Source organism: Dromaius novaehollandiae, chromosome W, assembly GCF_036370855.1.
Source record: "Dromaius novaehollandiae isolate bDroNov1 chromosome W, bDroNov1.hap1, whole genome shotgun sequence".
Taxonomy (NCBI): domain Eukaryota; kingdom Metazoa; phylum Chordata; class Aves; order Casuariiformes; family Dromaiidae; genus Dromaius; species Dromaius novaehollandiae.
In genome coordinates this window covers 70,080,828-70,094,176 of record NC_088130.1, presented here as the reverse complement: position 1 = coordinate 70,094,176, position 13,349 = coordinate 70,080,828, and the positions used below count along the sequence as shown (strand labels likewise).

General features: G+C 49.1%; 1 protein-coding gene across 3 annotated transcripts in view; it reads right to left on the bottom strand.

The window, feature by feature from the left end:
• The window catches only part of LOC112994462 (ras-related protein Rab-27B), a 30,160-nt gene extending 21,447 nt beyond the window's left edge, over nt 1–8,713 (bottom strand). The window contains exon 1 of one of the 3 annotated variants that reach the window (XM_064500591.1): nt 8,570–8,713. The gene's annotated coding sequence lies outside the window, so the exon portion shown is untranslated. Of the gene's footprint in view, nt 1–3,554; nt 3,690–8,216; nt 8,505–8,569 lie in introns of those variants that run through there. The other 2 variants (XM_064500592.1, XM_026118819.2) reach the window with 2 other exon arrangements.
• Nucleotides 8,714–13,349: the final 4,636 nt, after the last annotated feature.

Here is a 13,349-nt window from a genome sequence, read left to right as displayed (position 1 = left end):
TTTTTTAGGAATACCAGGAAATCAGAATATGCAAGGAAAAAATGTGGCTAACGGAAGAAAAAAAAACACCATGAAACACTAAAACCCCTGTATATACATGTACTCAGTAAATCTGTCCCAACTTCCCCAAAGCACCCCAGAAATCCCTGCCACATGCTACACTTTCCAGGACTAACCAGGACAGCAAGACCTCCCAGGTGCCACACTTGCTTTACCCCAATTAGAGCAATTTTAACCATACTCCCAAGAAAGCTCTTCCCCCAGTGTTCTTGTCTATCACGTCTGTTTTAAACCACAGAGGCCTCGGCACGCTTTTTGGAGAGCTGAACTCCAGCCGTCCCTGCACCCTCCACCTCCACCCCACAAAAAAGCCCCAAATAACCTGTTACTGCTTTGCTGAGGGGCAACGTTTATCAGCGCAGGAGTTTCCAGGACAGAGCTCCACACCGATGGGATTATTAACACCAAAGTCATTAAAGCAGTCATGTTAGTCACCTCTTTCCATACCAAAAGGAGGTAGAGGAAAGCGTGGAAGGCAAAGCCGAATGCGGACGGAGAATTAAATTTATGAGCGCATTACCAGAAAGCAGCATCGCAGATACTGTGTGAGCGAGAGGATGTAGGAATGATAAGATAAAAAAACACCCAGTAACACCAGCATCACGCTACGCTTTGTCTGCAATCATCTGCCGAAAAAGCGGAGCCTCGCAGCGGCCACGTCAACGGTCCACAACGAGCCAAACATTTTTTTCTCAAAAGCAAACAACCTGCTGGAGTTACACCGGGAGCCGGCTTTTCTGTTCAAAATCAGGCCTACATAATCATTGTCATATAGGTGCAATGTGCATCAATGCATCACAGATACAGCATTTGCCTGAAAGAAACGTTTTCGGGCGCTGGTGCCTCGCAGCACTTGCATGCAGACAAGTTCAGTCTCCAGCTTGCAAAAACTCCTGGCAAGTCACAGCCACGTCCTACTCGCTTCTAGTAAGCCAGGACATCCTTTGTAACAGGGAAAGGAATATATACAGAACACACTGCATTTTTAAAGTGTTTCTTCAAATAAATGCACTTCCAACTTCCAGACATCCGAACGTATCAGCGATACAAAGGCCTACTCCACAGCACGCTCGTACCGATTTCTGTCAACCCCGTAGTTAAGACGGCCAATTTATCGCCCAGCTACTCGCTGCTGACACGCGGCCCTGCAAAGAAGCCATCAGCACTTTATCTTTCAGACCCCGTTCGGGTCTCAAGGAGCCCACGACGAGCATGCACACGAGTGGGACTAGCAAAACTCGTCCTGCGATGCAAAAATTACTCAGCTATCACCTTTTAAATACGTGGGCGAGCATCAGACATTTCCTACGTGTTATAAACCATCCACTCCATCTCACGTCCCACAAAGATTATTCAGAATAAAGTAAAAAGCATGCTCTAAGCTACCCATACCCGTCAATGTTTGCTAATCACATACCCACAGCCTTGGGGGTCCCTTCTCAAACAGCATCCTCTGCGACCACGGGGCATCGTCCAGGAGGGGAAGGGCAGCGCCGAAACCCCCCCCTTCCAGCCCCCGCGCTACCTCCCGCTAAAGGCTCCACCAAAGCTCTCCCGTAACGCACGCACACCCGAGAGTCACGCTCACATCTGGGAGGCCGAGGGAGAGCAGTGACTAATTCAGTCGTTTTTCAGTACTAACCAATATGGAAAACAAATGCACTACAAAAAAGAAAAAAAAAAAGGCAAAGAAGGCAAAGACCTCGCCCAAATGTTTCCAAAAGCTGTATTAAAAAATTACCCCAGTGCTTTTCCCTGCTAGGCCAAACGCAGGGTAAGAGCTTAATTATAACACAAGGGACCATGTGAACTTCCCTCCCTTCTACCTTTGCAGAAACCTGCTCGGTAAGCGTAAGAGCGGCTTCTGCGCTGCCTGTGCTGCGGTAGGCCGGTATTTAGCGAGTAATCCTGTCTATCACACTTCAATGGCTGCACAAATGTAACTGCTGCTGACTAGAAAAAACTGGTAACTTGGAAAACACCTGCAAAGCACACAAACCAGAGACGGGTTTTGGACAAGGCAGCACGACCCTGCGACCGCAAAGTGACCCAAACGATAAATACTCTAACCCTTTGTTCACAACTCAAAAAGGAGGAGAAAACAAGAGAAAACAGGATTTATAGGAATATTTTAAGCAGGAAGAAAGCCTGGCTTACTGAACAAGATCTCATATAACAGAGTCACACAGTCACCTGTGAAGGAACCCAGAAGTTGAGCACGGACTAACCGCGCCCAAGGAACCACCTCCCGTAAACCGATGGGTAACGGGGTAACAGGACCGCTGGTACAAGCACAGCCACTTCACACCCTACCAACGCGCTCCAACTTGCCGTAAATTCAAGGAGAGACTTTGCACAGCTCTTTGCCGACTTGCTGTTCAGACCCTCTGAGTCTCTCATGCTCATTTGAAGGCAAGCGAAACCCACCATTCATTATGCTACTTATCTGCCTGCGTGTCAGGAAAAAAATAAATGCTGTGAAAATTTATGAGCTAATATAGTTATCTGAAAGACATGCACTGGGTTAGACTTCCCTTTTAACTGCAGCAACGAGATATCATTATCCATACTTCATCTCTCCCTGACCTTATCAAATTCATGTTTTGAATCCAAAACTCATCATAAATCTTCTGTAAAACTCCTTTGACAAAACCCGGCCTTCGCAGCAAAGCGCAGGACTGTTACACCATTTTTCATTACCATATTTCTCCAGATCTCTATTTAAATTTAGGAACCCTGTTATGCTGATGAAGACTCCAAACTGGATGATTACATCTAAAAGACCTGAACGTTTGCCAGCTACTCGTGTTTTTTATAACACCACGCTTCCTCCTGCATACATGAATCAATATGTGCAGCGAACAGCCACCGACAGAATAAAGAGCAAGGGGTGGGGGGAGGAAAGCCAACCCCACATCTAGGAAAGCCTGCCTGGAGCTGGGTCCAGGTCCTCAGATGGTGTGAAACAGCATTGCTCCACTGACAGAAAGCAGTTATTTATGCTGTTTTACAATTAGTTAGTGCAAAGATTAGCTGAGAGAGCTCAATTTTGTTACCGTGGATCCTTTTTAATGTCCTTTCTAAAATAATTTGGGAAGCAGCAGGGGAATGGAGGGCTGAACATGATCAGCCAGGGGCCATCCTTAGCTCTCTAACTGATCCTCAAATCAAAAGCAAACCTGTCTTTTGGAGCATCTTCATGAAGAAGTACAAACGGTGAAGTCTGAACCAGGACTAAGACTAGGAGGATTTCTGTTTTGTACTGCCTGCAGGTTAAGGGCTAGCCACAGTAGAGGAAAAAATAGATGGAAAAAACAGGCATATCAGTGGGCCAGAAACAGCGAGCAGAGCTGTCAAATCTTCCTCTCTCAAGTAACTTCTGAAATGCAGGAGGAAAAAAAAAAGTTCCACTTTGGAACTAAATTTAGGGGAGGGAAGGAAAAGAAAAAGAGGTTTTGAAGATTGCCAAAACCTATCACACAGAAAATGCCTACCTGAAGTATACGGTGGCAGCCAACACCTTTCTTGTGCTCTTGGCTGAGGAGGAGCTGGAAGCTGGAAGCTCTGGAAGCTGCAGCCAAGCTGAGAGCACCAGAGTCAGAGCCTGAGCAAGGAGATGACACTCAAGCAATAGTGAAGATACAACCAGTGCTGGAAGTCTGATCCCAGACGGCTCCTCGTCTGCAGGGGAAACGTGGGGACTACCATGAAATGCGTGCGCTGCAAAGCGAAGAGCAGATTTAGCCATCAGCTTCACCTCAAGCCTGTTTCCTATGGGTACTGCTGGCCACTACATCTGCTATGACCACGATTTGGCCATCCAGGCTGAGGGTCTGGGTGCTGTGCTCAGCCCTGTCCTGTCAGCCCAACTCCTGAGTGGGTCAAGCTTGGGTCCACAACAAGGTGCAGAGCACTTTCAGGCTGTCCCGCACCAGCAAGTCCCAGAGCGCAGCCAAAGTCTGTGCGTCCTGCTGCATCCAGCTCTTCTCAAACCTTTCTGTCTGATGCCTTCAGACTGTCACAGCCACTACAGCTGTGTTTGACAGACACTTCAGCTTCAGCAAGTGACTGCATCCCTCTGCTAAGTGTACAAGCTCAAATGCCACCAGTTAATGCACTGCAACGTCACGTGAAGACAGCACATCTACTCAGACGAAAGCAGCTACCGCAGACCTACGTTGCCTCCAGCTCAGAGCGCTGAGGCCTTGGATTAAAAGGGCACGAAGGACGAGTCCGTACTTCTGCCTTTCAGAGGACTTCGCAGCACAGCAAGGGACAACGCGGAGAGCACGCTGCCACTGTGGTCACCGGGTTGACTAAACTATTTCTAAGCAGCACCAGGCGATTTCTGCTTTTCTTTAGGGCATGGAGAAGTTGCCCCACGAGCCAACAGAGCTAGCTGTCGCTTACGGAGCTGAAACCCATCACTGTCTCACTGACACTCTTCGGAGAAAAAAGGTCTCCCAGTGCTTGAACAACCATGCCCATGTACAATCCTTATCACTCCAGGATGAGCACCATTCCTCTAAAGCAGACAGTCCTTCTAATAGGTATGCCCTTCCTAAAAAAGGGATCTAATTTGAGCTATCACTGTGCAATGGAAACTCTTTCCCTGTCTGACTGTGGATAACAGGAGCTAAACTCAGTGTACGGTGCTTTTCAAAGGCAATTGCTTGTTTGAGGCTGCCCTGTACAGACACCCAATTATAGCCGCTTCCAACCTCATTTAGAAAGAAAAGTAATGCTCCCAGCTCCCACCGGCTTCTTTCAGGGTGGCAGATGCTCAACACTCCCCAGCTGAAACACACCTACAAAGAGGACAGTGATCATCTGTTTCCTACTTCTACTGTGCTTAAATTACAACAAGGAGATTTCAGTTGCACTTAAAGAACAAGCTTCCTAGCAAATCATTAGGGACTCTGGCAAACCCATCCCTGAAGGTCTTCAAAAGCTTAGAAAAACACGGTTTAGACACAGCTGATCCTGCTCGGGACAGGAGCAGGGACTGAGTGCTCTCCTGAAGTCCTGAATCTATTTTGCTATCTTACACAGGCCTCCTGCAAAACAAAACCAGCCAGAAGCAACCTCTGCAATCTTGGCTGTGGTCTTACCAGGGAATACATCTTCTCACAGTGAATAAAAAGTGAAGCTGGTGTTACAGCAGCTTAAGCTATCAGCAGGCTATGCTCTTGACAGGTACATACTTATATACATCACTGGTTTTCCCAAACTCTTCGGGCTGGGTTTTCAGTTCCTTTAACCCTGAGCTTCCACGAGCGTCACAAACTCCCTCGCTGTGCGCTGGGCCTATGCAGGGGGTAATCCGAAACACTCCGGCTTTTCAGTGGCTGAGGAGCAGCTTTGCAAGGCTCTGAGATGCAGAGCCGGCCCTCCTGCTCACACACTCGCTTTATGCCCGATAGCGGGGAAGGGAACAGAGCTCCGCTACAAGCTACGTCTGATCCACGCTTCGCCAGGCACCCTTCTGCAATCTTCGAGGCAGTTTCTCTTTTGCTGATGACCAGGTAAGGAAGAGCTCTGGCACAGCGGAAAGCGAAGGGCTTCTGCTCCACGCTGCTTAGGACAGGCTTGGAGAGCTCCGGGCACTCTGTGCCTCAAACAATGACTGCAGCAACAACAGCAAGCCACAATAGCGGCTGACACCCCCCTCAATATGTTAAGGCAGATTTACATTCCCTGCGCCATTCTGTTTAAATAAAAACGTACAACAGCGATCAGAATGGTTTGGCTTGTCAAATAATCTGATCCTATTTATCATGGCTCTTTAAGGACTGTCAACTGTAAAGAAGGTTTCCCGAGATAGAAAGTCATCAGTTCTAATACACTAGTGGCTTTTATATGTTTAAGTCGCTGCCTTTGAAACAGTAAATTATTTCTTCTTTGTACCGCAGACAATCTTACGTGCACACTGAAGCAATCTGATTATTCCATGAAAGGTTTTAGGAATTTAGGATAAGTCTATTGTGCTGCTCAGACACGCACCATTATCCCAGAAATTTTAACCCCTTAGAATAGCAGAGGGGAAAGTTAGCTCTCTCTTCCCATGGAGGCTACACGAGGGGGGAGAAAAATCTTCGGGTGCCTCCTTCTCCCTCCAAAGGCAACGGCACGCGGGGGATCACAACTCCCAAGTTTGCTTCTCCCTCGCTTTGCACCACGGCAGGGCTGTTTGCACAAGGACACGGCAGCCAGAAATGAGAAAAACAAACGCCAAAGTTTTCACATCGGCTGGCTCTTTCCCTGTCTCTCCAGAAAGAGCCGTTTCTGGCCTCACCCCGATTAACGCTCGCTCAGCCTGCTTCGTGCCAGCGGCGCGGGGCTCGTTGGGCGCAGACGAGTACGTGAGAGGTTTTGACAGCAAGCACGGGGAGCGAAGCAGGAGCTGCCACGAGCAAGATCGGCAGCAAGTTTTATCACTCCACTGCCAGATCTTTCCTGAGACCTACCTCCGCGCCAGGACAGCCGGCTGATGCACGCTGATCTCCGGGAATCAGTCAGTTCTTCAAGATTTAAAAGGAAACAGGAAGCTTAAATCTCCTTTTCTAACATGAAATTTCAAGGTTACATGGTCCACTCTCTGTCAACCACTCCAGAGAATTATTTGTTGCCTGGTAAAACTGCTGTATTTTAGACTACAGAAACTTTCCACGTTTCCACACTGCCTGGTTATTGCAGAATGCCACATTAACCAGAGCAATGCCGAACACTGACCTGGAAACAAACAGTCAAATTCTGGTCAAATCAGGGGGACCTTCAAGGTGGTCAATTCATTTCTTCGGCTTTTATGTGTGTGTGAAGGGATTGGGGGGACGGTGCAGTATGTCAGGCTCCAGCTATTCCCTAAAGCCACCTGAATCATATCCAATCCTGCTGCCTGGCACTACCGAAGGCTGCTTCCCCACGCCACATTTCAACACACAAAATGCAAAACACGGCCCTTCTGTCGAAATTACTCCTGCTTTTGTTCCTCGACGAAAGAAAGAGCAAAACTAAAGCTTGTGCAGGAACCAGCACAACACACACGATCTCCTCTGCAGCAACCCTCAGACACCCACGAGATAGGAGCTTGGAAATCTCAGGCTGCAATGCATGGACGGTAAGAAAAAACAGCTTTTCAGGAGAAATTAAAAAAAAGGTAGCTGCTTCAGATGCAAACTGAGACTACTGGCATGCAGGACTCCCAGACGCACAGGTGAGTATCGTGTGCCATGTTCTCCAGGGCAGTGCGTTTTTCCAAGACGCTCTTACGCCAGTTTTTAGACCGCAAGAGCAGGCGCTCCAGCAGCGCCCAGGCACGCGCTGCGCTCCCCCGCTCGCGCCCTCCAGCACGCTGCAATGCATCGCTGCTTCTCCCAGGACAAAAATAAGCAGCACAGGACGCGAGCTGCCGCTCCGCAGCTGCTCGAGCCTCCCCGACACCCTGGTTTCGCAGAGCCTCCCCGCGCCGCCGCACGGGCATCTCCCCCACATGCTTGCAAGCGTGCAACTCATTTAAGCCTCGGCAATTTTTTCCCCCTATTGCCCAAGGTCCGGAATTATTTCGAAGGAATTTCTGCATGAGGGTTCAGAAGAGGCAAACTGCTCCCGTGCTATCCGTGTACCTGACTCCTCTCCCTCCGCCACCGTCGCGCACAAACACACAAATACTCCGCAGAAGTTGCGCCTGGCTGCAGGTTTAAGGACAAAATGTGTTTCCACCATCACCGCAAGTGCATAAAAAAAGTGAAAGACGCTTCTCTGCAACAACCCGATCTATTAGGTATAAAACACTACTTAGCATACATTAACAATAACAATATTGTTCACAGCATTTCTGAAGCAGCTAAATGTTTAGATGGAAAAGCAGCCGCCGCTGGTGCCCGGGCAGGTTTCTAGCCTCGTCCCCCAGGGAAATCAGGGGGTGCAGCTGATGGGCAAGCCGTTTCGGAAGAACCACATTTGGGCACCCCTGGAGTGAAACGGCATCTTTAAACTCACTTCAGGCTAGCGGAGGAGCACGAAAAGTTAAAAGGGAGAGGAAAAGCGAGGAAAAGCGAGGAAAAGCGAGGAAAAGCGAGGAAAAGCGAGGAAAAGCGAGGAAAAGCGCGCTAGGTAACGGCCGGGGCACCTGCGGGAGCGCAGCCCGCCGCACTTACAGCAGACGGCGGGTTAAGTCCACTCTCAAGCGCAGCGCACGGCGCAGCCGGGCTCCGCAGGCCGCCGCCGCTCTCGCCCCAGGCCGGGGCCGCCGCTGTCGCCGCCGCGGCGGTGCCGGGGCTCCCCCCGCCCAACCCTCCCCGCAGGGGCCGCGTGCGGGGAGCCGGCGGAGCGCGCGGCCGCCTCCCGCCCCCACAGGCGCCCGCGGGCTGAGGCCGGGGGCCGCCGCGGCGCCGCCTCCGCCTCGGCGGCCCCCCTTGCCGCCCTCCCCCTTGCCGCCCAGCGCCGGCTCCCCGAGGGAGGCGGCGAGGGCGCCCCTGCCCGCCCGCCCCCCGCCCGCGGCAGCGCAGACCTGCTCGCCGGCGGCGCCGCGCGTCCGGCCTGGCTGTGGGCGGCGGCGAAGAGCGCGGCGCGGCGCCGAGCACCTCCCTCTGCGGGAGCCGAGCGCCGGGCGGCGCCGCGGCGGAGGCGTTGCTGCCGCGGCCTGGCTGCGCCCGCCCGGCCCCGCTGCCTGCGGGGGAGCGCGGGGGTTTCCTCGCAGAAACACCTCAGATCCCCCCCACGCCACCTGTGTCCACACCGCTTCGCCAGACATTCAGAAACCTGAGGGAAAAATACCCATTTCTTTGGTTTATTTGACGCCTCGGGGCCTCCCCTCCTGTGAGGAGACCGCGCCATGGCGCCGCGAGGCCTCGGAGCGGGATGGCACCTGCTCCCCCGAGATGGCGGCTGCCCCCCGGGCGGCCCAGGCCTCGGTCTCCACGGCCCCAGGAGAAGGGGCTTCCAGGTGGATCTCACCCCCCGTTTGAACCATGCCTTCTCCTGGCGCTTGGGCTTTGGTCCGAACCCGGTGAAGCATTTCGCCGTCATGGCGCCTGGCTTTTAGCTGACAGGCCCCGGCGGTGAAATTAAGGGCCTGAGCAGCATCTTTGCTCTCGTTGAGGTGGAGGGAGAGCCGGTCTCCCAAAACGGGCCCAGGGCCGCCACGTTGCGCCCGGGGCCACCGCCTTGGGCCCAAGGCCGCGCAGAGGGTGCCAAGTCCGGGGGGACATGGGAGCATCAGGGCCAGGCCCTGGAGGGCCTCCAGCCCCCGGGGCGTCTCCTGCGGGCGTTTCTCCAAAGAGCTCAGGGCGGTCCGCTTTCCTTTTGGAGTAAAAACCAATGTTTTTGATTAAAGCCCTCAGGAGGAGGCTTTGGGGCGGATGGCAAGCCCGGCGCCCTCCCCGGACCTGCCTACCACCCTGGGAAATCCCGAGGGGCAGCCGTTTCAAGGGCCTATTTCCACAGCTTTGCTATCTTAACTCAATTTTCGGCTTTTAATCCATCTCCCAGTTCCCACAATTGAATCGGAGCTAGTTAGTCGCTCAGGCTGTGTTTCAAACCCTGCCGACGTGCCGATATTACAATGCCGTGAGGATGGAGCGGGGCAGCTGTAACAGTTCATCAAGTGCTAATCCAGTCACTGCTAATCCAATCACTTGGTGTCACTGGGAAAATCAGTGTTTTGTAACTCAAGTGTGGCTCTTTCTTAAGCATTTTCACAGGGCAGCGCTAAGAATAGAGTAACTTCAGTGAGCTAATGCAGCCTGACAGTGATAATCATTTCTACTGAGGGCTGTCATTACTTCTACACTGACAGGTCCAACGGGAGCTTAATCTTGTTTGGGTATCTGGTCTGTTTCTGGGACACTGTAAATATCTATATTTCTGCTTGAAGCCCTGTGTAACTTTCCGAATCAGCCATCCCTAGTAAAGGCTCGCTTAATGGGACACTTAGTGCAGACAAGATAGATCGGATCCCTCTTTACAACAAAGATGTTCACAAACAAACCAAAAACGGTTTCTGCGTGGTGGGATCTATAGCAAACCACCTGGCAGATAATACACCCTTTACCATTACTCTTTACCATAGCTTGAAATGAGCTTGATGGCTTTATTGCAGACCACTTGAGAAGATTCACAGGACAAAGCAGGATGCGTTCTGCCTCAGTGCATTAGTATTTGTATGAAAAATGGCAATGAAATTTGTACTACACTTCTGAGAACCGGCACATAATACTAGCATGTTTTGGCCAAAAAAATCTGCTTTAAAAATAAGGACACAATAGGAAGGAGAGGCAGAGCTGGGAAAGGATGAGGGAAAACATTACAGAAAAATAAGTGTTCTCATTATGTTATTTACTTATCTCGTCAAGGTTATAGTTTGTTGCCAAATCCTTGGGAAGCAAAACTGTATGTACAAAGAGAGTAACAAATAATTTCACTAGAATGCTGGAATTCACCATAGTTTCAGTGGAGTCTACTGTGAAATTATAGCTTAGCGTGTAATTCCTGCTTTTTGTATGACATTTTTTGTGGGAGATCATTGGTGAGAAGTGATAGGGAATGCTGAGATACCACTGGGGTTAGTAGTGTGCACTTAGGTAGATCGGTACACATATCATCAAGTGAGAAATTAAAAAAGCTTGCTTCCATATTTATTACTGACTTGAATATGAAAAGCTCTGTTGGTATCTCATGATGCCTGGCTGTTTATGGCACGGTAAAATTGTCCTGAACTAGCGTTGCTAAAACCGTGCTAAATTTTTTGTCATCTTTACCTTTTGGTTTGTGCAGTTCTGATCCTAATAGTGACTGAGTGATAGATTTAACCCATCTGTTTTTCATGAAGGTCTCTTGGAACTGCAGTTTGGGGAGTCCTTAACTTGACTGTCCTGCCCCATCTTCCAACCCAATTTTTGTACAAACTGACATCTGTCTCTAATAGCACGAGATGCATCAAAGGCAAGTAGGACAAATAGTGCAGTAGGCAAGGATGAAACACTCTTTTTTCCCCAGGAAGATCTCACCCTAATCACTAGAAACTCTAAAGCATAAGATTGTATAATCTTCCTAAAAAATATCTGTTTAGTATTAGCTGTTATAGCTCCAGTTTAGCCTGCTGGCTGATTTCCAGAGAGAATTGCAGGGCAAGAATTGAATGGAGGAAAGGAAATTCTTTCAAAATCAAGCAGCAAAGAGGCAAAGGGAGAAAGCAGGGAGCAGGGCAGCAGGAGAAAGCAATGAGCAGAAGAAGTAGCTTCAGGAAGGAAAAAGGAGAGCAAAGCGCAAGTGGGAAAAACAGAAAAATGGAGAAGGGAAGGAAGATAGTGTTCATCCCTGTATGGCACTGCGCTGTGCCTGACCCCCCTACTCAGCTGGCATGGTTTTATGTCCACACTGATGCAGCTTTCCACAGCTTCTTGTGCCCCTTGCTAAGGCCGCTGCTACCTGCCGCTGACTCCCTGCGCTGGGCGATGCATGTGCTGCACTGATGGGCAGAGACTGTTCTTGCTACACAGGGAATTTCAGCAGGGTACAAAATTCCTTAGAAGATGTAGCTCTAGCCTTCAGAGGGGCACGTCAGCTGGTGATAGTGGTGATTTGCTGGGAGTTTTTTAATAATTAGATGAAAATAAATTCACTCTCCAGGCTTTAATATAAAACATGAGCAGCTTGGAAACAAAAGGTTGAGTTTCATAACCAACTGGCATATGCAGGAACCCTCTGCTATTATTTTTTCTATTTTTGATTCTGTGTCCAGAGATACCTGCAAAAATAGAACAGCTGCAAGTAATCTTTCCTGATCCTGGGAGGTTATTCTGGCCGCCGTTCCTGTGTCTAGGACCGTTTTCTAGCACTTCTAACCACTTAGGTCTGTGTAAATGGTTTCTGCACTTCCCTCAGGTTCGTTACTGGCAGTGTGTTTCCAAACGGTACTGCCACTGCTGTGAGAAAAAGAGTTTTTCTGAGCATCCTCATTCTTTAAGTGGTACAGCAAACAAATAAGTCGTCTTACTGATGTTGCTCACATGCTTTTAAAAAAGCACCTTCCATGCAGACCAGAGTCGTTCAGTTTAAGATCAAAGTGGTTGCCAGCTTTAGCTGTTGTGACACTCATCGATTGGTCCTTGTTGGTCTGTTTGCCACCGTCTCCGCCGGTGAATACCCAGTGCGCATAGACGGAGGAGATCAAACCGTCAGCAAACATCTCTTTGAGGCCTGGCGTCTCACCACGCAGCTCCCACACAGAATCCCACAAATTGGCTCATAATCAGCCGTGGTGCAGTTCGGCCACAGAGGCAATCAGTAACTCTGCTGGTCGCCAGCTCTTTTTATGTGACTGCGAATGTTTTGCCAGGACGGAAGAATTCAGACAGCAGCGTTTCCCTGAAGCAGTTGCAATTTCTAGATAAGTCTTTTCTTTAAGTCTTTTTTCTTTCTTTTCTCCACTAGGCTGCTGAATGTTAAATGAAACAATTTTCTGTTGTGTTTCTTTTGGGTTCCTTAAATTAAAAGGCGAATGGCTTACTCAGTAACCTCAGTTTCCTGCTTATTCCTCTAACAATTAAAATTCTGCATTATTCACAAGAACAGGAAATGTGCAGCGATCCTGTTCTCGCTAGATAGAGAAATTTCATGTGAAACAGCAATGACTAAACAAGTGCTTGACAGTTATTAGAAAAAATCTTAAGAAAATAATAGCGAAGGGGTGATATTTGCTGAATAAACCTTCTTTTAAAGGCAGGCTGGATCTGCTTTGGTAGTATGAGCAGGATGTGGCATTTATGTGCCCTGTGACGAGCATATTTGCATTAGCTACTATATAGCCCCACAATGAAAGCAAATATGTTATCTCACCTGTTCTCCCTGTGCCCGTGTATTTGAATGAAAACCACCCGGCAACTGCTGATTGAGCAGCTGCAAAGGTTTATTTTTCTCCAGTAACAGGGAAGAGGCTGCAGCCAAATCTCTCTCCTGTTTTTCTCCTTAACTAACCCAGAAAGTTATTTCTTATTCAAATCTTTGTTTAAGGCCTACTCTGCTTTGGGAAAAACATATTAATGTAATAAAATTATTTCAACTACATTTGGCAAAACTGGCATATGCCTTTAAGTAAGCTGACTTAAACCAGGTCTTGTGGCTCAGTTGTGTTTTTTCCACAAACAAAGAATTAATAGCATTGGTTTTCATCTTGCTAATGCAAGCTAAACTAATGCATATTCACCCTCATTACATGGCTACAAACTTTTCATGCAAATGCACTCAATCTGCTTTATTCTTGCTTAGCTAGGGCCTGTAAGGACTGCAAT